Below are 24,776 nucleotides of genomic sequence, written 5' to 3'. Positions count from 1 at the left end.
AAGTGAATCATCTCATGTTTATCTGCATTGAACTCAACTTATCGCCTCTCAGCCCAATTCTGAAGTTTATCCAAGTCCCCCTGCAACCTGCAACATTCTTCCACCCTGTTCACTAATCCACCAACTTTTAGTGTCATCTGCAAACTTAGTAATGAATCTATTATGACTATGCCCAAGTCATTTATAAATAGGAGTGGTCCCAAAACGGATCCTTGTGACACACCACTAGTAACCGGACTCCAGGCTGAATATTTTCCATCAACCACCACTCACTGCCTTCTTACAAAAAGCCAGCTTCTAATCCAGACTGCTAAATCTCCCTCAATCCCATGCCTCTGCATTTTCTCCACAAAGGCCTACCATGTGGAACCTTACCAAAGGCCTTACTGAAGTCCATGCATACCACATCAACTGTCCTACCCTCATTTACATGCTTGGTCACTTTCTCAAAAAACTCAATGAGGTTTGTGAGACATGACCTGCCCTTGATGAATTTATGTTGACTATTGCGAAGCAAATTGTTGCTTGCTAAATGACTATAAATCCTATTTCTCATAATCCTTTCCAACACATTTTCTACAATAGGTTGAAGGCTCACTGGGCTATAATTACCTGAGTCATCTCTACTGCCCTTCTTGAACAAGGGCACATTTGCAATCCTCCAGTCCTCTGGTACTAAACGTGTAGACAATGACGACTCAAAGATCAAGGCCAAAGGCTTGGTCATCTCCTTCCTAGCTTCCCAGAGAATTCTTGAAAAAAATCCCATCCGGCATAGGGGACTTATCTATTTTCACACTTTCTGGAATTGATAACGCATCCTCCTTACTAACCTCAATCCTTTCAAGTCTAATAGACCATATCTCCGTCTTCTCCTCCACAATGTTCTCCTTTTCCTGACTGAAAACAGATGAGAAATATTCATTTAGCACTTCGCTAATCCCCACTGGGTCCACTCACAACTTCCCACTTCTGTCTTTGACTGGCCCTGTTCCTACCTTAGTCAGCCTTTTATTCCTCACATGCCCTTAAGGTTCTCCTTTATTCTACCTGCTAAATACTGCTCATGTCCCTTCCTTGCTCTTCTTAACTCTCTCTTTAAATCCTTCCTAGATAATCTGTAACTCTCTATTGCCTCATCTGAACCATCTCATCTTAACAAGAGATATAATTTCTTTAGTAAACCACGGTTCCCTTACCTTATCACTTCCTTCCTGCCTGATACAGACATACCTATCAAGGACACACAATATCTAAATTCTGGTCACTCTCTCCAAAATGCTCACCGATCACTAAATTAAACAACTGGCCTGGATCATTACCAAGTATCAGATCCAGTGTGGCCTCCCCTCTTGTCGGCCCTTTGACATACTGTGTCAGGAAGCCCTCCTGCACGCATTGGAAAAAAATTAATCCATCCAACATACTAGAGTTATAGCATTTCCAGTAAATGTTGGGGAAGTTAAAGGCCCCCATAATGACCTCCCAGTTCCTTTCACTCCTGCCCAGAATCGAGTTGTCAATCCTCTCCTCCACTTCCCTGGAACTTTGCGGAGCCTATAGCAAAAATTCCCAGTAATGTGAACTCTCCTCTCCTGTTTCTAACCTCAGCCCATAAAACCTCAGTAGACGAGTCCTCGTTTAAAGCTCTTTCAAGGACACTTAATACTGTCCTTGACCAACAAAGCAAACTTCCCCTTCTTTTACTGCCTTCCCTGTTCTTAATAAAAGATCTAAACCCTGGAACCTGCAACATCCATTCCTGACCCTGCTCTATCCATGTCTCAGAAATGGCCACAACACCAAAGTCCCAGGTCCTTATCTATGCTGCAAGCTCACCTACCTTATTCTGGATACTCCCAGCATTGAAGTAGGCACACTTCAAACATGCTTGCTGTCTGCAAGCACACTCCTGTGACCCTGAAATCCTGCCCATGTCCTCCCTACTTTCATCCTCCTGTGCACTGGAACTACACCATTGGTTCCCATCCCCCTGCTGAGCTAATTTAAACCCACCCAGATAGTACTAGCAAATATTTGTGCCATTGCCAACGTAGCAAGAGGCAGAATTCAGAAAACAGATGGGCTCAAGGTATGTCTATGTATTTCAAAATAAAAACAGATGTAATAGAAAGGAATAAATGGTTATGATTAATTTTTATTCATTTTGTGGTATCATCAATACCAAATTCACTACAGAGAGTTTCATTTTCATTTTAACTGGAAATCAGATATTTTAAAAAAAGATTTCTATCAGCAACGATTGTTCTTAACTCCTAAACATAAACTGTAGCAAGTTCGGAAAATGCTGGGCCATTGTTCAAATTGGGAGGGAGGTTTTATCTAAAATCCCTAACCATACTATCAATTTAAGTTTATTTTGATTGCTTGAGGTTCCACTGCTGTGTTGCATAATAAAGAAGAATACAAATTAGCTTGATATCTGTTTTATGTACCTTTGATCTTTATTATTAGTCAATTTTGTCATTTATACGGTACACAAGGATGTGTTCCAAGTTTGCACAGATCACTGACGGTCAAGTAAATGGAACAGATTTTATTTATGCCTGGTTTGAGTGATTTGTTCAGTTAGAATGAAAGAATGGATTCTGGCATCTGTATCTTTTGAACCCTCTGAAAACTTGTTAAAATCATCACCAATTATACATCCCATTTGCTGTACATCAGAGGAACATTTTTCAGATAAGCTGTCATGATCTTTCTGTTCCTGAATCCTTCAAAGACAAGCTGTTCATGCAGCCGTTGTATTTGTTTATTCCAAAGTTACTTCCTAAACACAGCTTTCAGATGTAACTATTCTCAATCTCTTTGAAGAATAGTTTTTATATAGCATTACCTTTCTTTTCCACAGTTAGGGATCCCTCCAACCATATTTAATACTCCCGTTTCTAAAGGCGGACTATACCCCACTCACGGTTGACTTCACTACTGTCACGTTTTTCCCTGTATAAGTTTTTTTTTACAGAGTACTTCAGATTCCGAAAGCAAAAGACAAAGTTTGTTTTCTTCTCACAGCACTTCAAAGCCATCTCATTTATCTTGAAAATATCTGTTGTTCAATCATACAAATAAACTTAACTTATAACCCTCACGTCTCAAGAAGTCCAACAGGCAACACACCACTATGTCCAATCGTTATAAGTAACCGACTTGCACCTCACATCAAGTAATGAACTGCTCCCCATTTCAAGTGCAGAAGCTTTTAAAAAATATGCATATTAGCATTGTGTTTGTGAGGAAAATAATTGCAATTTACCCAAAATAATTAATAAAATAATCTGATAAATATTAATTGTTTAATTTTTAAGAACTAATCAATAAGCCTTTATCTCTTGCGTTATGTCCCATCCTTATGCAAATTTCATATTCCAGCAACCAATTTAAATCTCCATACACTTGCACACATACATATATTATAATATTCATGAATCAAGAGTTCTACAACATAAATCACATCTTAAAGTGTCTACTTTTATTATTGATAGGAAACAATCTTAAAGTAAAAGAGAAAGCAGACCTTAGCATGGAGTAGGAAACTTGGAAGCGATTTACTGACCCCAGTTATATTGCCTTGAGTAATGTAGTCACTAAGAAATATAAATTATTCAGAGTCATGTTCCAGATTCCAAATTAACCATCCCATCAGCTGATGCTTAATCTCTTAAATGCAGCTGCCGTTATGAATGGGCATTGTCAATGATACCATCTTTTGGATGGCATGTGACATTAATGCCACAATTGCCCATTCAATTGAATGTAAAAGGACCCATTTCAATGTTTGAAGACCGGAAGGAGATCTTCCAGTGACCTAACATAGTGTGAGTTTAACTACATAACACCACTTCAACAATAATGCATTGACTAGAAATGTTTCGGTTCATCCTGCAAATCTAATAAATCACTATCCAAATGCAGAAACGAAACCAGGAATTACTGGAAAAACTTAGCCGGTCTAGTAGCAACTATGGAGCGAAATCAGAGTTAACATTTCGGGTCCAGTCACCCTTCCTCAGAACTGGTCCCGCAACTTTGATTTCTGCTGCTAAATCTACTGAGCTTTTCGAACAATTTCTGGTTTTGTTCCTGATTGACAGCATCCGTAGTTCTTTCGGTTTTTGCTGTATGAACAGCCATCCTTCCTTATTCCTCCAAAGAGAGAGCGTTGGAAGATACCTAATACAGTGGACCGAAAACCTGCTTCAATTGGTCTGCCTGCTTTTTGGAGAAATTATATTGGGGTAGTCAGCGAACTTATTAACTGCATGGTGCTTTAACTTTTCATGGAAGGGGCATTGTGTATTTATGAATTCTATAGGTCAATGTTCAATTCTACAAGTTGATCACAATGGTCGACTTTCTGGGCGATATGTTAACTCCTCCACAATCCACTGCCTCGAGAGAAAATTAGGGCTTTACAAATGTCAGGGAAAATCAGAACCTGGCAAATCATTTGATGATATATGAATATTGAGTATTCAAACCGCAAGCCTGTCTATCCAATCCCCACCCCAGAGATATGCAATATGAATGGGTAGGTGGGTTAAGAATTGTTTTTGAACTCCAGGACATTATGGACTTTTTTTTATTTATTAAACAAATTACAAAACAGTTTACAAAAAACATTTACAGCTGTACACAAGAGACAGCAATTTTACAAGGGACAGGAGCAGCAAAGCTAGGCCCCAAACCCCACCGTTCAACCAGTTTACAGGGAGATGAGGACAACCCTCAAATCCCAGTTCGCCATAAGACAGTGACAACGACATTTGTACATTATTATGGACGTTATATGAACATTGATGAACGTTGCTATTGGACGGCCTCGCAGACTGTGCTCTGTTCACGTTTCAGAAACAAATAAACCAGTCAGGTCTTTTTTTTCCCGTCATTTTGGGGATAAACGTCAATAATTCCCTCAGGTTCTCCAAAACGGATCCGTAAACAAAATTCTGAAATTCTGACGGACTTTCTACATTTTTTTTGTAGTTACTAATTGTAACAAGAATGGTCATTGGGATACGGTCTATATCCGAGGATTTAACCCGCCTGCTTCCCCCTGGATGCTGGTATCAATCCTGTGTGACATGTTCCTGTTGATATAACCTGCTGTGAGGAGGTAGGGCGGCCAGAAAGGGGCAAAGTTAAAAATCACACAACACCAGATCATAGTCCAACAGGTTTAATTGGAAGCACTAGCTTTCGGAGCGCCGCTCCTTCATCAGCTGGTTGTCAAGACTGGTTTCTCTTCGGAAGGGGACGAGCCCCAGATATTGGGGACTGGCTTTGAGACTCGCAACCGGAACTCCCGCGGTTGTGGGATCTTGCTGTACCCCCTACTCTCACTGGGAAGGACCTCAGTTTTCAGGGGGAGGGGGCGCGGTTAGAGGAATGCAAGAGCAACGATTTCAAAGAAGCTATATAATCTGAGGAATGTTCCTCTGGAATCGTTCCGCCAACCACTGAGCTCATAACATGGAGTGGAAGCTGACGTCTGCAAGTCTGGGGAATTAAACATCCTCTTCAGCTCCCTCGGATACACAGTCAGTGGGGACAAAAGCTGCAACTCCGAGGGATCGCATCTTCAAACAGTCAGACCAAGGTAAAGTCTTTTATTTTAAGTTAAAAAGCGAAGATGACATTGGGAAATGTTCTGTTACGGAGACTCCTGGAAGTTGAATGTAGTTGCTAACGGTCACAATAAGTTAGGAGCCAGCGAGAGTCGCGTTGTCTCCCCTGGTTAAAGTTCGCCCACAGAATGTGCAGACTGGTGTCATTCATATTTGCAACTCGATCACAAAAATAAAAGCGGCGTGGCCATTAAAGGTTAGTCTGGTGGGATGCACTACGAGGTGCCACAGTTATTTCATTATAATCGAGGTTGATAGATGTTGGGATCTAGCAGCGAGTTTCATTGTATTTACAAGCAGGGGCATGGAAGGGCGGAGATGCAAGTGGTTTTCCGCGGTTTTCTGTCAAGACTGAAGCAGCATTGTCTGTGAGAATGCGTCCCATAATAACAGGATGCGGGTCGGGTACATATATGTGTGTGTGCGCTTGTGTATGTGTATCTATATTGTTATTCCGGAACTATTGAGCTTAGGGCGATACAACGAGCCCCAGAGATGCAGCTGACGGGACTGACTAGGCTGAGGTGAGTTCGACATTTCAAGCATCACTCTAATCATTGAAGTGGAAACAAACACTTGGTTAGCTTTGCTCATTTATTACGGTCACCGTATGTTATGTTCTCTTTTAATGTGAGACCTAGAATCGTGGATATTTACAGCACAGAAAGGAATCAGTCGGGCCATTGTATCATGTCGGCAGAAAATACAATCTAGTCTCTTTCCCACTCCTCGGCCCTTCCCTTGTAGATTTCCCTGTTCAAGTTCACATTCAAGTATGTCTTAAATGTAGAGATCAGTTCTGCTCTTACCAACAAGCACCAGAATCCCATCACTCTCTGGATGCAAAACGTCTCCTCAGTTCGCTTTCTTTGACTTAAAATAATTGGCTGAAAAATATATTGCCTGCAGGAGTAAGATGGATAGAACTATTCGCTCATCTACTTAAATGTTCTGACATTTATATATTCGCCTTGTTCATTAGGGACATTTAAGCGACTGCATATAGATAGCAGTGAGTTGAGGGGAGCTAGGTTAAGTTACTATATTTTACATTAGGATTAAACCTCGGCACAACATCGTGGGCCAAATGGCCCGTTCTGTGCTGTACTTTTCTATGTACTCTGTTCCCTTGGTACTGTTAAACTCTTAATATTGATGCTTTACCACAGTTTGTACAGCAGAGTCATTAGAATCATTGGCCAGGTTCATTCAAATAGTGCATAACTGTACAAATGTATCTGTACCAGCTCCTTAAGGTACTAGTGATTATACCTGACTAAATGTAGTTGTATTTATTGCTATCATGCAATAAGCCTTCTTGTTATCCAAGAATAAAGACTCTTCTGTAGATACTCTATGATAGTATATCCTCTCACATTAATTATTAGATTGGTCAAAACACAGGAGAACTGATGACAGGGATCTACCCCTAACAACCCTTTTCCAGTATAACATTCTGGTAGAGATGGCAAATACTACCAGGTGTCAGCAATGATCTTCTGGAAAATTACCACATTTTCTTCAAACTAGAATATTCCTCTTCCAGGATATTTGTTGGCTTACGCATTTAAAGTTTGTATGAAGGTCTTAAAAGTCACACTCACTCTTGATTTGGCTTTAAGTATGCAATGTAGCACTATTTACAGCATTTTTAAAATGCTGATTTAAATATATAAAGGAAGAAAATTAATGGAAGAATTGCAGTCTTTGTCTGTGAAGACAATGCAAATCATTATTAAATATAATTTGTACCTCTATTACCTCTTCTGCAAGACATTGAAATAATGATAATAATGTCAACCTAAATAAGACAATTATTTAAGGATCATAAACAAATATAAACTTTTTACAAATTGATAATTATGAAATATTTACACATTAATATGAAATTAAAATTGCAAAATATACCTCAACATCTAATTTATTGGATTCTATCAGTATTCTCCTTCTAAACTGGATTAAAATACATATCTATGTACATTTCCTGTCATTACAATGTTACTTTTTCTTCATAATTACCGTTCATGTCTATATTTATAATGAAAATGACCTAGATAATCAATTTTGGTTAATCAAAGTCACATTGTGACCCATCATGAGTGTAATTTATCATTTAAGGGCTCATTCAGGGCAAGTAATTTGTTTTGATTTGGCGTTCATGATTATCCATTTTGAAAATCCAATCTGCATACCAATGGGTTAAAAAAAGGCTGTTTGTCTTCTGGCCCATATTCTAGTGTAAATTAGGAGACAGACATATGAAAAATTCCACTCCATTTGCAGTGCCATCAGAAATCAACTGGTATACAATCAAACAATGATTTAATTTAGCTTTACTAATGCCAATGTTTATAATAGTCAGGATTGTGCCAATGTGATGTGCCTGCTATCTTTCATGGGATCATAACATGATTACAGCACAGAAAGAGGGCATCCAGTCCATCAATTCCATGCCAGCCATGAACTCTGTGCCTTTTCTCTGGAACCTTCCAAGTCATTTTTTCACTTTAAAATGTGAATCCAATTAGTTTTAGAAAAACAGGCTTAACATGCCTCCCCCATCCTTTCAGTAATTGTCTTCAAGATCATAACCATTCATTATTTATATCTCGGCCTTCAGTTCTTAGCCAGAATGGGTCGCTTCAAATTCTTGACCTTTCTGTCTATGGGAACAGGTTCTTTCTATTCTCTCTGTGTTTACCCCTAATGGTTTTGAGCACCTATATCAAATCTCCTCACAACGTCTCTAGCTCTAGGGAGAACCACCTCAGCTGTTCTGTTCTGCCACACAATTGAAGCCCCTAATCCCTTGAATCATTCCAGTAAATCTTTTCTCCATCGTCAGCTATTCGCATCATTCTTAAAGTGTGGACCCAAGAACACTGTGCATCTACATGGCTGAACAAGAATTTAGAGATGCTCTTAATAATTTTGTTTGTTTTTTTATTGCCTCTACTTGTAAGACACAGAATTAGGTGTTTATTTCACCAATCTTTTAATGATCGGTACATACATACACCACTAAGTTTTTTAATTCCATTACTGCATTTATGACTGCACCTTTTATTTTATATTGTCTCTCCTCATTTCCTCTACTGAAAAATAGAATTTTACAGTTCTATGGGTAAAATTTCATCTGCCACATGCTTGCAAGTTTACCTACGTCCTCACAGTCTATCACAAACATTCTCACAGTTTGCAATATTTTGTGCCATCTACCAATTTTAAAATTGTGCCCTGTATATCAGGCACTAGATCATTAATAGATAGCCCGAAATGTAGTTATCCTGGTCCTGACCCCTGAGGAACCTGACTGTGTAATTTTTCCAGTCTGTAAACAACCACTATCAATTCCTTATTTTTGTCTTTTACCAAATTTCATATTCATCTGCTCCTGCACCTGCTATTCCATATAACTCATGCTTTGTGATAAACAATTATTACGTGACATCTATCAAATGCCTGTTGGATGTCCACACACCACATCAAACTTATTCACATCAACCCTTCCTGTTAGCTCATCAAGAAAATCAATTAATTAAACACAATTCACTTTCAACATACACATTAATTAAAATGCAATGGTCCAAGTTAGTGTTAATTTGTCCCCGATTATCATTTCTAAAATCATCCCATAACTGAAGTCAAACTGACTGACTTATAATTACTAGGTTTATCCTTACATTTTTGTCCTTAACCCTTTCTTGAGTAAGGGTTTAATACTTGCAATTCTCGAATACTCTGCTTCTAGCCAGTTTGTCCAGGGAGATAGCAAGATTGTGTCCAGCAGTTCAGTAATCTTGACAGGCTTGATGGAACATCTACTTTAAGTCAAATAACCTTTCCACTGCCTTCCCTTTCTCAATTATTTTAACCCATCCAATGTGTCCAATATTATGCCTGTGACAAGATCTTTTACCTTGGGAGAGCACTTGGTTAGATTCTCAGGTATACCTTCTGCCTCCATGTATATCATCATCATACAGCCCATTTACTATTTGAATGCCCATAGAATACTTTTGAATTCCTTTTTGCTGCTATTCTCATACTCCCATTTCCTTTTTCACTTCCCTCTCAGCATTTTATATTCATCCTGGTTCTAACTTGAATTGGGTAATTATCTGAAGAGAAAATGATTTACGTGCCACATGGGAAAACTGAGTAAAAGCTCTTAAAAGAGAGGAAGCATGGGCATGATGAGCCAGATAAACCTCTTCTGTGTTGTTATCATTCTATTGTTCTATGCATTATCAACCTGCCAGCTGTCACATGATCTCCTTTCCTGCTGGATCTTTCTTTCCATCTCTTTCATCATCAAGGGAGCTCTGGTTTTGCTTCTCCTACTTCCTTCCTTCCCCTACCACTACTTTGTGGACAGTATCTAGACTGTATCTATACAATCTGATGGCCAATGATAACTGATATATTTCAGTAGCTTTAATAAAATGGGATTGGTAAGGAATTAAGTTTGCCACTTTCTGAGTGTTCGAGTTTGTTTGAGCTTTCAAGATATACTGTTCTACATGATGCAGACATAGCAAACAAGTGACAACATTTAAATTATGTGCATCAGAGAGCATAATGGATATTCAAAGCTTTAAGTAAAATGACATCAAAACAACTCAAAACATAGGCACAATGTTTATGTCTCTTGACTAGATGGTCCAAAGTTCTACGTTTCTAAAATGCAGGTCCCTCAGCATGATTGGCTTTTTCAGATGTTAATTGGCTTTCAATGTATTTCTAGAAGGTTTTTCACAGTTAAACATGTTAACATTATATCTCTAGAGTCAAGTAATGTGCAAATAATTTTTACTGATTATTGAATTGTTCCATCAGAATTTGAGGATTACATCTAAACAAAGGACAGCCACAATGTCAGCACTTGCAGTGAATCAGTTTGCATTTCAATGGCAATTACTGGAAAACTCTGCTGTGGTATTGACTAATCATTGAGTTATTTACAATATAATACAAATTAGATTAAATCAACTATTCTGTTTCTGCAGGGCACAGCATGTTACTTTTGAAAGGATCATTTAAAAATTTTCTACCTCTTATCAGCTGCCAACCCACATTGGAAATTTGGCGATTTGCTGCTGTTAAATTTCATGATAATTTAAACTAGTGTTCAGCAAATGATTTCCAACATGCGCCAATGCTTTGTAGAATTTTGGTTAAAAATTGTGTTATAGTAGCTGGGCAAGATGACATGTGAAACTAGTGTAGCAACTTTCAAATGCATTAATGTGTTATCTATGTAGTGGTAGGAAAGCAAACATGGAAATGCTTCTCAAAATAACAATCACTTCATCTTGAACATTAAATGTGATGATCGTAAGCAATTTCTCATTCTATAAAGAGAGTGTGGTGATGAATTTCTTATTTCACAATCACCAAAAAAACTTATAATAACAAGAAACCAGTCACTGGATGAATAAGTTAATATACTGCCTTCCCCCCTCTGGTATTTGACACCAATTTGAGCTGGTAAGGTCAACATTACAATCTGATTATTGTGAAAATCCTGAGATGTATAAGTACCTCATCTCGAGTGAGCATGGAACCATAATACAACAACAATGTGAATTTAGGTAGCACCTTTTATGTAGTAAAATGCACCCAGGCCCTTCACAGGAGCTGGAGGAGAATACAGAGATACAGTGGATGGATTTGAAAACAAGAATGTGAATTTGAAAATTGAACTATTGCTTAACTAGAAGTCAGAATAATGTAGCAAGTGCAAGGATGATGGGTGAACAGGGCATGGAACGAGTTAGGACATGAGAGGCAGAATTTTGGATGGTGTCAGGTTTATGGAGGGTAGATCATTGGAGGCCAGGAAGAAATGTGTTGGAATAGACAAGTGAAGGTTTCCATAGTAGATGAGCAGAGGTAAGGACATAATTGGGCAATGTTAGCAAGGTAGATATACGGATGTATATGTGGAACACTCCAATACAGCACCAAATTGGAAACCATAAGGACAACTGGCAAAGGAAATAAAATTATTATAACTGGTGAAATAACATGACCTTTAATAGTTGAAATTACGCTATGTTACTCAGTACATTATCATTTATCACCAATCCTTTTCTCAAAATGTTGTCTTCCTGCCAGGGATATTGGTCATCCTATGGCAACTTGCCAAAATAGCTCTTATTCAAATGAGAATCATGATACTAAATATCAGACTAACCAAACACAGACAGCATCACTCAATGCCCTACATGTTTATTTTGAAAAGAGTTGCATGACTATTCAGAGCGCGGAACCAGTAAAAAAAAGTGGAAAAATGCAATAAAGTAATATTTCTCTTTTCAAATGGACATTTTTCTGTTAAATGTAAAGACATTTTCAGAATGTTCACTGATAATGTGTCTCCATTAGTCATCAGTGAGTTAATATTGAGTGATTTTTAACGTGCAATACCTGATGAAAGTCAGGCAAGAGTCAATTAAAATGGAGTGGTGGGCTTACCCTGTCCTTTACTGCCCCGATCTGATAGCCTATGATTTAAAATTGTAGGTGCCCAAAGCTGTCAACAATTTGCCTCAAATATGTGAGTTTGGTCATCTAATTATTTTTCCCAAATTCCCCAAATTTGGTGGAAGTAGGATTGTGGGTCAGAAGAGATCCAGCCAGGTAAATTACTTTATCTTCTAGAGTTTTGCCTGGACCAGGGAAACAGGGTTGATCCTTTGGCCTCTAAGTGGAAACATCAGACCTTTACTTGCGTAATATGAGCCAATACTTATTGTCCATTCCTAATGCCTTTGAGATGGCAGTGGTGAGCTGCTTTCTTCAACCACCATAATCTATATGGTTTAGGTATCCACATGTACTGATGGTGTGAAAATTCCAGGATTGTAACCCATCAAAATTGCAGGACCACTGAAATGCTTCCAGGTCAGGGAGTGAACTTGCAGTCAGTGGCATTCCTATGTGACTATTGCCCTTGTTCGTCTCAGAAGTAGAAGTCATGCGTTTTGAAGTCTATGGAGGCAGTGATCTGCTTCAACCAAGCCACCTTTCCTGTCTGTCAATCTAGCCAGTGATTTTGACCAGATTTTGAAGGGAAAGGAGACAGGCCCAGATATAGAAATAGAGCCTGAGAGATGAAATCTCTCTGGACATTGGCATGCCCTCATGTTGCTAAGCCCAGGCTATTTGCATGAAATGTTACTGCTTCATAGTAAAGTTGTAGATGTGGATTTGGTTATGATTTTTAAAAATTGGCAAACTTTAAGAAGATGTATGTGCATGGACAGTAATTGTTGGAGGTGAATCTTTTTGTGGAATTTCTTCAATGGTTACTGTAACTTCAGGGAAGGTTGGTGGAAATCCCAGTTTTGTGAATAATAGCATTAGTTCTGGAGGCAGAGAATGAGGAACCAGTCAAATTCTTTCCTCTAGACTGAGGAGTATTTTAATCATTCATATAACTCCAAATCAAAGTACTTTACTAAATTATTACATATTAAAATACACATTACTTCATTCAGTACTAGAAGCAGCCTAAAATGGAAATCATTGGCAGGAAATGTATAAATTAGATCTAAACACATCTTGAAATAATGGAATATACCTACAAATTATGTCTTTTTGCAGAAATGTTAATAATACATCATCTTTAAGTGCAGCAAGATCAATTTTTTTAATGTTATTAATTGAAGTGTATAATATTGCAGATGGACCCAGTTGAGAAAACACAGCCAGCCAAATTACTGACTTTAAAAAAGTGAAACTTTCCAGGTCATTATTTATTTTTCTTCTGAAAACAACAACAAGACTGAAAGTTGTTCAGTCATTTCTCTTCACAATGTTCAGTGTTTCTTTGAGTTATTTTTAACCATCCTGGTTAAACATATTATGATACCTCTCTGAAGCAGGTGGGACAAGAACCTGGCTGTCCTGGTTCACATGCAGGGACACTGTCATGGCCATTGTGCCCTATGTGACTTTATCTGGAGAATAAAGCATCTTAACAGGTAATAATTGAAGTATTACACGTAAAAACAATAGTTTGTGTCTGACTTGTAAATCAATGCTATTAATTTCATATTTTGGTGTTGGTGAGTACCTATTATCAAACAAATATCATTCCAACACCATTGAATACTGGATATGATATTTAACAGGATTGCAGCAACTATAATGCTGATGGTAATGCCGTGATTTGTTTGAATGAGAAACAGATGGAGCGTGTGCATTATGAATTACAATGCTTGTAAGGTTTCAGGACATAAACCAGTTGACTTGGCTGACATTTTATATTGCTTTGAAATTGAATGCAACTGTCCAAGTTGAGTCCAAGTCAATCTTACTAAAGACTATTAACTTGTGTTTCAGTTTTGAGTTCATATTTCACATATCAGTCACTTGAGTTGTTGCTAGGCGAGTGCATTTTTCATGGTTACCCTGCCTGACAAAGTGAACACATGTAAAGGATTTGAAAGGAACTGGCTGTCTGAAAGGAACTGGTCCACTTTTATCAAACTTTTACCGTGAAATAATTTCCAAATGGAGCTTCAGTTGTTCATGAGGTCTTGTTAAACCACATCAGTTTTTTTGTAATTCATCCATCCCATGCTAAAGTCAGGTAGACCTGGTTATATTTATATTGTTTCAAATCTTGAAATCTGCCCAAAAAATGGAAACACAGATAGTCTTGGTTGGAACTGTAGCTAGCTTGCGAAAAGTCCGGTTTCTCTTTTCTCTTCCTGGAGCTTCATTGGTTGGACAGATGGCAGTTTTGAGAGTCTGAAGCAGGAAACAGGAAAAGGGCTGGAAGGGATGAGAGGCGTTGGGTGTGTTTAAGTCAATAGTCTATCATCACATCATCAGCAGTTCGTTCAGCATGCTAAGTAACAGTTTGACAGAGAGCAAGGAGTTGAAAAGAAGCATAAAACAGGAGCATACCATCATTCTGGATATTGTCAGTGACGAAGGGTGCCATGGATTCCATCACAGCCAGTCCTATGATTTGGAGAGTCATCTCTTCCACAGGTCTCAGGTGTCCTTTTCTCTGTCAGCTCTTCCTTGCTCCCTATAGTTACAGAAGACCTTATCTTTCAAAACATGAAATGGCCTAATTGATTGTATGGCAGTGTGCTTGAGTGATGTGTAGTCAGTGATAGATGGAAGCAGCATGGGCTGTGTGTATGAGTGAGGCAGTCAGTTTGGGTGAGAGGCATGTATGCTGCTGCTGAATGATGGCGTGTGGTGCAAAATGGGAGGGTATGAGGTCCTTTAAAGATGCACTCAATTGCCTTTACCACCCTTGTGGGATTGTCAAACTTCTTTTGCCACTGCTGCTGGATCCCTGGGGCCAGAGCACTTGAATCCACCTTCCTTGGCACCTGCTGCTATTCCCATTGTAGGGTTTTTTTGAGTGCCACTCTGGCAAAACTATCACTTTTCTTTTCCTGTTGCCTCCATAATTAAGGCCCCTAGATTGTTTCCCTGAATTGAAAAGCCCCCTCATCTCCCCAATACTCCATTTATGCACCTCTTACATGGAGCCAGTGCTACTATAGGCATCCAGCAACAACTCCCTTACACGAGAATTTAACTGCCCTTTAAGAGAGAAAGACTTGTTGCTCAGGTGCTATTGGTTCAAGCTGCTCAGAGCCCTGCTGAGTGGTCAGTTAGCCAGCAGCATAGGCCCCAAGTGGAAACAGACTGCTATCAGCTAAATGAGGAAGCTTATGTGTTGTTTGTCTTTTCAGGAACAGGTGTGGGCAGGGTCTTGAATGTTTTTAGCCTTTTTTTTGGTGGTTGCCATTTTAAAAACCTTCTTGAGTTATGAAATAAAAATAATCCCTTCGCTCCTCAGTTGTGTATTTTGAGATTATTTTTCCTGGTTTTGGTTTTGGAATTACAGCATTTTATTGTTGGCTTTAATTTTAGGAAAAGAGTATTGTCAGCAAGGCCAGCATTTATTTTCTATCCAGTTGAGTCTTTTTCTTGAACTGCTGCAGTCCATGTGATGAAAGTTTTGATAATCCCAAAAAGTATTCCTGTGAATACAGATAACACAGCAAGAGTCACAATATTCTTGCCAAATTAGGCCCTTAAAACAGACACATTGATATACACCTGAGACCCCATCGTTTTACATGGACTTTATGTAAGTGTTTGAATTTGAGCATGACAAATAATAATAAAACAAAATCTGGTTCAGTTTTTTTGCCAAGTCAAGATTCAGGATGAAAGAAGACTCATCAGTCTCGAAACATTAACTCGGTTTCTCTTTTAATAGAGTCTGCCAGACCTGCTGAGTTTTCTTCTGTTATTTTCTATCTTTAATTCAGGATAGAACCATTGACTAAACCAATGAACCTGAGCTAAGTGGCAGACTAGTTTATGCTTTCCATTCATTTTCAGTCTGTTCTGCCTGGCTATCCAGTTCAACTGTGACAGCTCATTCATATGTCAGTAGAACAACATTGTGTACTTTCATTTAAATGCTGATTGATAATGGCTCGCTAAAATTCTCAGTTTCCATAATACTTTTATTTTACATCCTGAGTCTCTCTTCCTCAATCTCAATTTCTGCTTTCATTTTTCCCACATATCCTATGCCTCCCAGAGGTTCTTTGTTTGCCACAACTGACTTTATAATTCTTTTGTAAATAATTGTTTTTCTCCATGCTTTTTCCAAACTTTCACTAACCTACTTCTCTTTTTTTCTGAAGGGAGGCCCACAAATGTGTAAACAAATTGGTTCAGTTCTTGAGTATACAGCTTTGAAATATGAGGCAGGAGATTATCATGGTTAAATAAATGTGATTACTCAGTGTTTACATAAGAAGTCTTTTGTACCGTCTTTACCAGAGCTATATTTCAAGGCATAATACAGGGAAGAATATTATGCAAACCCATTAAACATCCAAGCATTTAATTGGTACTAATAATTTCTATTTAATTCTAAAGCACTATTTTTAAATATTTGGCATCAAGTTCAATATATTAATCATTCCTGATGAAGGGCTTATGCTCGAAACGTCGAATTCCCTATTCCTGAGATACTGCCTGGCCTGCTGTGCTTTGACCAGCAACACATTTTCAGCTGTGATCTCCAGCATCTGCAGACCTCATTTTTTACTACAATATATTAATTAACCTGTTTTAATTTTTACATCAGTTGTGAACAGACAATCTCTATGTGGTGTTTCCTGAGAGTTAAAATATTTATGTGGCATTTTCTAGCTGCAACTTTCTCCATAGTTGTCTAATGTGTACTATTGGATACATTGGATTGCAGACAGAGATGAGAAGGAATTGAAATCCCTGATCCTTCTCTTACTGCCATAACTTCTGTATCTTTTGAAAAGAAAGAGCTATGTGTTTCTCAACCACTGAATATCTGGTCTATTTGTCAAACAGCAGAAAGATTTTTGTGGGTTTACATAAAGAGGATGGTGTACTCATTGCAAATATCTAACACTACATCATTACATGATTAGAATTGTTAAGTGTTGTTCTTGACCAATGCAGACTCAATGGGCTGAAAGGCCTTTTTTAATTCTGTAGACCTTCATGACTTATTGACTATCATTCACACAACTACACGCACACGTGTACACACGTGCGCGCACACACACAAACACACACACAACCTGATGAACTGTAACCTGGTGTTGTGTGATTTTTAATGTTATGTAGAATATACAGTTAAAGAGAATAATTTGTTTTTCCAAGTTATGAACAAAAGTATAGTTTGTAATTCACATGATTTGCTCCTTTGGAAAAGTACCCAAATGGAAAAGACAGTTTTTAGTCTCATAGTAGTTATGTGAGTTTAATAATCAAAACCATGTGCCACACTTGATGCAGGATTCTCTTGAAGAGATGGACTTCCTGCAAGTCATGAAGTTATTTACATGCAATGTTTTTACCAGAAGTTCAGTTTGATCTATTGACTGGTTTGAAGCTTATATCACTGTTACAATTTTCATCTCTTCAAACACGGTGTGCAGTTGTGTCTAACATTGTTGTATTTTGCATATTTCACACTCATGATTTATGAAATAAATAAGGAGAACACCATGGCTGCTATGCAGCATGCTTTCTCACTGTTCCTCTTTCCATATATCCAGAATGATAGCCACAACTGAGATTATTGTTTGCAGGCAGTCATTTAGCAAACATTTATTGCACATACACCATGTGGCTTTAGGACGATCACCATCTTGGTTTCTGAACAGCCATTCAATTCAGGAGATACTATTTTCGATGGTTGATAAGTAGTGACACCTCTAAGCTGGCATGTGTCCTTTTATCCTCTTAGGACAATGAGGCAGATTATTGAATGTATTCAAGGGGCAGCTAGATAGAGCATTTGGGGCAAATGGGATGAAAGATTACAGGGAGAAAGCAGGATTAGGCTATTGAGTTAGACGATCAGCTGTGATTGTGATGAATGGTGGAGCAAGCTCGAAGGGCCGAATGGCCTCCTCCGGCTCCATCGTCTACATTTCAATGTTTCTATGAATTCATCATGTGATCCTCAGCAGTTATCTTTTGCAAGCTATCATTATTCATTTTAAAATGAAAAGTCAGTTCCAAAGATACATTAGTGAGTACAGTTCATGTTTAAAATGTTATGGGTATGACTTCCCTTACTGAGCCTGACAGGATCATTTATTTCTCTTTTCAAATGGTGCCACTTCCATAAATGGAAACAAGTAATTTCTTTTGGTTAAATGCTATGGGGCTAGGGAGCATCAAATCCACTAACTGGAATAGTAATAATTACGTTGATATTTGATATCTAACCTCTTAGTTTTGTATCGCAGTCCATTTAAAATAAGATAATAAGATTGGCATTGTGCCTTAACAGAGTTCAAAGTCAACAAAATAAAACAACATGGTTATAAAAGCTTGTATCAAGTATACAAACTATCTCCTGAGATTGTACAATGATATAATACATCCACATAATTCAATGCTTCTGTATATAAACAAAGCTTGCTCTTTGACGATATCATGTTCTTAGATACCCTCTGTCTCTCTAGTTATCAGTTTCAAGATTTTTTTGGACTTCCACAAAAATATTAAGTCATTTCAAACTACTTCTTCATTTCTGTTAAGTGCAGGAAAGTTTTTAAAAACCCATTAACGGTCATGCTATCCCCTATGGAGACATTTGTACTTTTTTTTATCTCTTGGCAATAACAGAGGTGTAACTTTTGAGGACAAGTTGAAAAAGTTACTAAAGGTAGCACTGAAATCTGCTTGAAGAAGAGAGTTCCATAGCGTTCAGGCAGAATGGCTGATGTGTTTAGCTTGTTGGTTTTGTTACCATTGGTAGAATGAAAATCAGGCTGTCCATAGCATCGCAGAGTCATTGGAGTTTGTGCTGAGACACAGAATTGAAAGTGATCACAATGGTGGCATGGGAGAAATCAAGGTTAATTTGACTATAAGGGCAAGAAAAGCAACACAGTGGAATTGGGGAACAAGAACAGAAGGGTGTAAAGATCAGAGGTAGAGAGGTATGGGACGTGGTGAAGAAAGAAAGAAAGTCTTCTATTTAAACGCCTGTAGTGCCTTGCCAAGTCAGATAATATCATTAGACTTTATAACCACTTAGGTATTTTTGAAGTGCATTCACTATTGTAGGAAGTGCAGCTAATTTGTGCACAGCCACCTCCCACAGACTGAAAGACAGAGGAGGTACTGTTCTTAGCTACCAAGATAGCTTGGTAGCAAAAAGTACAATTCTATTACCAGGCGAGCATAATTACTAGTAGTATCAGTAGTAGTACTGAATACAGCTGCCTTCCCCCTGTGAAGGTTATGTACAACTACTCATCTCCACCCAAGGACATAGCCATGATTTTTCTTTTCTTTATTTATTCATGGAATGAAAGTATCACTGGTCAAGCCAATATTTAGTGCTCATTACTAACTGCCCTTTGAGAAGATGTTGGTGAGCGATCTTTTCGAACACAGCTGTCATGCTATTTCAGAGTCAGCCACTTTATCATGGCTCTGGAGAAACCTTTTGATCAGAATAATCCAATAGTCTCATGATCATTATCACTTGCAATCATTTTTTATTCCAGATGTTTTGAATTGAATGTATATCCTCCAACTGCTATGATGACATTTGAACTCATAGCTCCAGATCCTTAATTCAGTGATGGCATCGGTCGGTCGGAAATGAACGACTGTGCTCTGAATGGATTTTGTGCAAATTAATGGTCCTGAAGGAAGATAATGCTCATTGAGCTGCACCCATTTTGCAGGTGTCACACCAAGTCCATGAGTGGAGACAAATAATTGCATACTAACCCTCACAGGAGGCAGCTGTGTTCAGTACTGCTCCTGATACTCATAGTAATTATGCCTGCCTAGTAATGAAGTTGTACTTATTGCTATAGGCAATAAACTATTTTGGTAATTAAGATCATTGCCTCCTCTGTCAAGATTGTACACCAGCATATCTTCTACCACTAATCATTACATGGGGCTGGAGGATCAATGGCAGCAAACTGACTTAAATAACTTTGACACCGATATGCTTTGATATAGAGTCATAGTCATAGAGTACAGCATGGAAACAGACCCTTCGGTCCAACCCATCCATACCAACCCAATCTAGTCTCACCTGCCAGCACCCGGCCCATGTCCCTCCAAACCCTTCCTATTCATATACCCATCCAAATGCCCCTTAAATGTTGCAATTGTACCAGCCTCCACCACATCCTTTGGCAGCTCATTCCATACACGTACCACCTTCTGCGTGAAAAAGTTGCCCCTTAGGTCTCTTTTATATCTTTCTCCTCTCACCCTAAACCTATGCCCTCTAGTTCTGGACTCCCCGACCCCAGGAAAAAGACTTTGTCTATTTATCCCATCCATGCCCCTCATGATTTTGTAAACCTATAAAAAGTGGCTAATACCACAAATTGACAGCAATGACAATCAGGGTAATAGCACGTGGTGATCTACAGTGGACATTGTTGTTGTGAACCCAAAATTTCAATGATGAAAGGTATCTAGAAGATTCAGAAGAAAAAAACATATTTTCAATAAAAGTGAATATACTATTTTATGAGCGTATGGCTTAAAGAAAACATAAACAGCAGCTTAAACACAGTGACTAACAGTGACAGACTGTAACAGCCATAGAAGCAACTTCAAGGCAAGCTCAGCACTCCAGAGTAAAGCCTTCATCATTAAAGTTGGTTGGGGAGATGCAGGGAGAGTGAATGTTTAAGTTGAGAGAGATGTCAATGAATATGTAGGTTTTTGCGAGATGCTATCAATTATCCAGTGTAATGCTGATCTGTACTCTTGTGAACAAGTGAAGGGCAATGTATCACATGCCTGACCTGTGCCTTGAACATGGTAGACAGCTTTTGGGGAGTTCAGAATCTACTGACTGCAGGATGCTGATCATCAGCAATTCAACAATGGTAAATGCCTTTGACTACCAAGGGGAACTGTTTAGAGATTTTTCTGTTGGAGATAGTTATTGTGTGGTATGAATGTTATTTCAACCATATTTTCCCACCCTGAGTGTTATCCTGGTCCACGCAGGCCATGGATATTTCATTAGCTGAGGAATTAAATTTGCAATTGAATACAGTGCAATCATCAGCAAATATTCTAAGTTTGGATTCAAATTGGATGGTAACTAATAGGACCTTGAGTTCAGAGGAACACCTGCAGTGACATCTTGGGTCTGGGTTGATTGACGTTCAACAATGGCAATCATTCTTTCCTTGTGAAAGGTATGACTGTGACTATTGAAGAATTTTTGCCTGATTCTCGTAGAATTTAGTTTTGTATGGGCGTCTTGATACCACACTCAGTCAAATGCTGCTCCATTTTGGACTGTATTGAGGTCTTGAACAAGTGGTCATCGTAGAATCTAAGCTGAGCCATTGTTCAGTGGAAGACTGAGACTTGCCTGATTAGATTTGTCATTTTTATTTATTTGTGGGCAGGATGTACTCAAACAATTTTCCACATTGCCATGTAGATGTCAGTGTTGTAGCTTTACTGGAGAAGGCTACTGCTGGAGCAGAGGCGACAAGACTACAGCCAGAAGTTTGTTTGCACTCATTGCCTTTGTTGCATTTGGCATAATGTGAAGATCAAAATATAACCTCAACCCAATACATTTAGTTAACACAAGTTTATTTCTCATCAGCCTCTGCTGAGCTCTCCACTCTCGCTCTCCCCAAATTACAAGCTTTCATAGATTTTTTACTCAGCCTATTTGCATAAGACCATTAGACATAGGAGTGGAAGTAAGGCCATTCAGCCCATTGAGTCCACTCCACCATTTAATCATGGCTGATGGGCATTTCAGCTCCACTTACCCAAACTTTCCCCGAAGCCTTTAATTCCTTGTGAGATCAAGAATTTATCAATCTCTGCCTTGAAGAAATTTAGCATCCTGGCCTCCACTGCACTCCGTGGCAATGAATTCCTCCACTCTCTAGCTGAAGTAATGTCTCCTCATTTCCATTCTAAATTGACCCCTTCTAAGTTTAAGGCTGTGCCCACGGGTCCTAGTCTCCCCGCGTAATGGAAACACTTCCCAGCGTCCACCCTTTCTAAGCCATGCATTATCTTGTAAGTTTCTATTAGATCTCTACTCAACCTTTTAAACTCTAATGAATACAATCCCAGGATCCTCAGCCATTCATCATATGTTGGGCCTAACATTCCAGGGATCATCCGTGTGAATCTCCACTGGACACGCTCCAGTGTCAGTATGCCCTTCCTGAGGTGTGGGGCCCAAAATTGGGCACAGTATTATAAATTGGGCCTAACTAGAGCTTTGAGTAAAAAGTGAGGTCTGCAGATGCTGGAGATCAGAGCTGAAAATGTGTTGCTGGTTAAAGCACAGCAGGTTAGGCAGCATCCAAGGAACAGGAAATTCGACATTTCGGGCCAGAGCCTGAAACGTTGAATTTCCTGTTCCTTGGATGCTGCCTAACCTAACTAGAGATTTATAAAGTCTCAGAAGCACACCGCTGCTTTTATATTCCAACCCTTTTGAAATAAATTACGACATTACATTCGCTTTTAGATTAGATTACTTACAATGTGGAAACAGGCCCTTCGGCCCAACAAGTCCACACCGACCCGCTGAAGTGCAATCCACCCATACCCCTACCCCTTACCTAACACTACGGGCTATTTAGCATGGCTAGTTACCTTTAGAGAATCCTGGATTAGCACTCCCAGATCCCTTTGTACCTTGACTTTATGAACTTTCTCACCATTTAGAAAATAGTATATGCCTGTATTCTTTTTCAAAAGTGCAAGACCTCACAATTGCTCAAGTTGAATTTCATCAGCCATTTCCTGGATTCTCCTAAACTGTCTAAATCTTTCTGCAGCCTCCCCACCTCCTCAGTACTACCTGCTTGTCCACCTAACTTTATATCATCAGCAAACTTCGCCAGAATGCCCCTGTCCCTTCATCTAGATCATTAATATGTAAAGTGAACAGCTGTGGCCCCATCACTGAACCCTGCACTTGTAACTGGCTGCCATTCCAAAAAAGAACCTTTTATCCCAACTCTCTGCCTTCTGTCAGACAGCCAATCCTCAATCCATGCTAGTAGCTCACCTCACCTCATGGGCCCTCACCTTACTTAGCAGTGTTCTGTGAGGCACCTTATCAAAGGCTTTTTGGAAGTCTAGATAGATAACATTCACTGGGTTTCCTGGTCTAAACTACTTGTTAACTCTTCAAAAAAATTCCAACAGGTTTGTCAGACATGACCTTCCCCTACTAAATCCATGTTGACTTGTTCTAATCTGACTCTGCACTTCCATGAACTTAGAAATCTCATCCTTAACAATGGATTCTAGAATTTTACCAACAACAGAGATTAGGCTAATCGACCATAATTTTCCATCTTTTGTCTTGATCCTTTCATGAACAAGGAGTTACAACAACGATTTTCCAATTATCTGGGACTTTGCCTGACTCCAGTGATCTTTGAAAGATCACAACCAATGCCTCCTCACTGCCACTATTTCCTCAGCCACCTCCATCAGAACTCTAGGATGTAGCCCCTCAGGGCCAGGAGATTTATCAATTTTTAGACCTTTTAGCTTTTCTGACACTTTCTCTTTTGTAATGGTTGCCATACTGTACTCTGCCCCCTGACTTTCCTTAATTGTTAGGATATTACTCATGTCTTCCACTGTGAAGACTGAAACAAAGTACTTATTAAGTTCTTCAGCTATTTCCTTATCTTCCGTCCCTAGCTTTCCAGCATCAATTTGAAGCAGCCCAATCCCTACTTTTGCCACTCGTTTGTTTCTTATATATTGAAAGAAACTTTTACTATCATTTCTAATGTTACTGGCTAGCCTACCTTCATATTTGATCCTCTCCTTCCTTAAAAGTTAAGCTAAGATATCTAAAATATGATGGGCTTCTGTCCTATGGTCATAACAAGGTCTTTGATAAGAGTGAAAGGCAGAAAGACTAATTTCAGCTGCGAGTTTCATACATCATACAGCTGCACAGTTTAACATGGCTGGATGCACCCACCTACAGCTATGCCTCCAGGTCTCATGCACACACATGATCAAGACATGTTACTGCAACTGTTGAACACTGCAATTTCTAACAGTAGTGTTGCAATGTCCACCAAGTGGACATCCACCCACCCCCATAGATTATCTCCCAAACTGCATACATATTTTGTGTGTTCTCCCTTTAGAAAATGCACAAGGACAGGGGTTAAAATATTAGTTTTAACTCTACTACTAGGTGCTATTGGGATAGGATATTTTCATATGTCATTGCCTGGGTTCAAAAAATAGTGTACTGTGGAGGTCACAGTCAAAGAACTGTCCTAATCCTCTAATCACCCCTGTGTTGTAGGTGAAGACTCTGTCTGATTCTTGAGTTCTCAAAACCAGCGAGCTAACAACCAGCCAAGCTCAATCCAACTCAGCCTTGAAATTGTGACCATGATTGTTTACTCAATCAAACATTCAGTCACACAATGTTTTATTAGCGCAAACACTCTAAAACTATCTTTTACCCTTATGTTCCCAATGCGCAGCGTAGCATGTCTGCCCCACTTCACAGCACACTGGGCATTTCTTGCTGTAATGTGGAATGAAAAAAAT

The 24,776-nt window shown here is 38.9% G+C and overlaps 1 protein-coding gene across 2 annotated transcripts in view; it reads left to right on the top strand.

The window, feature by feature from the left end:
• Positions 1-5,485: 5,485 nt before the first annotated feature.
• tbxa2r (thromboxane A2 receptor) overlaps positions 5,486-24,776 on the top strand; it is a 29,502-nt gene continuing 10,211 nt past the window's right edge. The window contains exon 1 of one of the 2 annotated variants that reach the window (XM_060846182.1): positions 5,486-5,620. The gene's annotated coding sequence lies outside the window, so the exon portion shown is untranslated. Of the gene's footprint in view, positions 5,621-6,104; positions 6,173-24,776 lie in introns of those variants that run through there. The other variant, XM_060846183.1, reaches the window with a different exon arrangement.

Source organism: Hemiscyllium ocellatum, chromosome 28 (genome assembly GCF_020745735.1).
Source record: "Hemiscyllium ocellatum isolate sHemOce1 chromosome 28, sHemOce1.pat.X.cur, whole genome shotgun sequence".
Lineage (NCBI taxonomy): Eukaryota > Metazoa > Chordata > Chondrichthyes > Orectolobiformes > Hemiscylliidae > Hemiscyllium > Hemiscyllium ocellatum.
The sequence above is the reverse complement of the archived record's forward strand: the minus strand, read 5'-3'. Positions and strand labels throughout refer to the sequence as shown.